The following is a 2,652-nucleotide window of genomic DNA, read 5'->3' as shown; positions in this document are numbered from 1 at the left end:
TGGCCCAGCTGGGACTCAAACCAGAGACCTTCTTGTTGTGAGGCAACAGTGTAACCACTGAACCACCGTGCCACCCCTTACTCACAACATTGACTCAATTTTCCTCATCTTTACTTTGATTTAGGGATTTATTTATTTATTTTTTCCCCACGTCTCAAGATTCAACAAGCTATTCAGTTTTCTTGAAATTTTATTAGTTGATCATTTAGTTTGGAAATGGAACCAAAAAATAATATTTATGATTTACTTAACAAATATCAAGTTTAAATATAGATATTTAAATGTATACATTTACTCACACTTTGTTTTAAGTATCATTCATTAATTTTCTTTTCGACTAAGTCCCTTTATTAATCTGGGGTCGCCACAGACACAGCAAATTAAGCTTTATTGCATAAAAAAATGAAGTGAAGAATTATAGTGTCCCTATTACCCTCAAAAAATCAAAAAGCTGTACACGCCAGCGTATATCAATGTATTCCTGTGATATTGTTCATATCTCCCCCCTTGTCTTTGACATTTTCTTTGCATTTCTTGATGTTATTCAATAAAATAAAATAATAATAAAAAATAATAATGTATAATTTGTTTATAATTAGCATTCGCTCCATTTTGATTCAATGTCCAATTTAAAACATTTGGACAACAGTAAAAACATTAAAACTACATTTGTAAAATGGCAGGTGTGCTGCACGGTGGTGCAGTGGGGAGCACAATCGCCTCAGTCGAAGGTCGCTGGGTCAGTTGGCGTTTCTGTGTGGAGTTTGCATGTTCTTCCCGTGTGACTTTTCTTATGGGTGCTCCGGTTTTCCCCAAAGTCTAACTACATGCGGTACATGTGAATTAGGTAGGCTAAATTGTTTGTGTATGAGTGTAAATGAGAGTGCGTGGACGTTTCACAGTGATGGAAGGGCATCCACTGTATAAAACATTTGCTGGATAAGTTGGCGGTACATTCCGCGGCGGTGAACCCAGATTAATAAAGGGACTAAGCCGAAAAGAAAATGAATGAATGAAAATGGCAGGTGCATCGCGCTAAATTAACCTATATTATTTATTTATTTATTGGGGAAAAGCACTCTGCTGTCCTCTACTGGTGACTATCAATGTAATTCAAACACATCTCGCACATAAAACCACAAAATATATTTCCTTTGATAAAATATACTTTTTTTATTTCAGCAAAATTTGCCTACAAATACAGAATACTGCATTTAAATAGTTTCACTATTTCATGTGACAATTGTGTCTAAAATATGAATGGGATATGGATTCTGTTTTCTGCCAAACGTATCCTTCGTCCTCAACCCAGGATAAATTCACAGCTCATCTATTATATTTCCTATTGGTACATGAGATAAGTTTGATAAGGAATGCCAGGAGCGTAATAAATATGCAAAGTTTCTTCATCGCTACTCTATTGTAGGATATTGTCAGCTGTGATGATGGAGAAAACCCCACAATCATAATCCAGTTATGCAGAACAGTCAAAATTCAAATTAAAGACATTAAATTAAACAGCAACAGACACAAGAGATGACAATTCTGTAAAGCTGCATCAGCCGGAACACAAACAAAATACATAAGCAATGATCATATAAGCATTTCAGATTCTAACCTCTAATCAAATCAAATAAAAATCAATAAATATAAAAGTATTCTCTACAATATATATATGTATGCATTACACACAGTGCTATCTATGTATAAAATAATATTTAAATCACAAATTATTTTTGTGAACACATATATATCTATGATTTTAAATACTGGAAAAATACAATTGAGTCCCTTGCAATGAAACAGTGAAACGATAATTATTCAAGTGTCTCTTTCTCTGTTTGCTAATCTGCTATGATCTTTTCTTTCATACATAGGCCTGTGTGAACAGTGGAAATGTGTTGCATATTTGACTGCACATTGAAAAAGCATTCAAAGCCTTTCTATTGCTATTCCTTCATTTCTTTAAAGTAACTCAACAGTAACATTTTATTTTACTCCTCAAAGCAGTGACCGCTGAGGAACAGGAGTAGTTTTGTGACCCTTTCAACAATTACACTTAAAAATATGCTTTAGTTTTTTATTTAAAGGGTCAGTTCACCCAAAAATGAAAATGACCTCACCATTTATTCTCCCTTGTATGGTTTTAAACATATTTGGTTGAACACAAAAGAAGATATTTTGAACAATGCTGGCACCCATTGACTTCTATAGTAGGAAAGAAATTTACTATGAAAGTCAATGGCTTCAAGCAAGTAACATTCTTCAAAATATCGTCTTTTGTGTACAACAGAAGAAAGAAACGCTCATATGTTTAGAACAAGTTAAAGGAGAATAAATAATGTCAGATTTCATTTTTAGGTGAATTTTACCTTTAATGTACATTATGCCATAAATATTCAAGATAATAGAAATCTTTTGGTCAAATCAGTCCCCTGTTGGATGTAACATTCAGGGTCTGGTCTTTATATGATAAAGCTTTATCACCATTGTACATTCATTTCATTGTGCAACATCTTGGTCCATATGAGCCACTCAGAAAAGGTCCTAAATGATTCAATCAATCCAACACAAAAGGAAACAAGCAATTTGTTTCCAAATTTCAGAAACTATTCTCAAAAGAACACAAAAACATTGAGCTTACACAAGTAA

Source organism: Danio rerio, chromosome 23 (genome assembly GCF_049306965.1).
Source record: "Danio rerio strain Tuebingen ecotype United States chromosome 23, GRCz12tu, whole genome shotgun sequence".
NCBI lineage: Eukaryota > Metazoa > Chordata > Actinopteri > Cypriniformes > Danionidae > Danio > Danio rerio.
The sequence above is the reverse complement of the archived record's forward strand: the minus strand, read 5'-3'. Positions refer to the sequence as shown.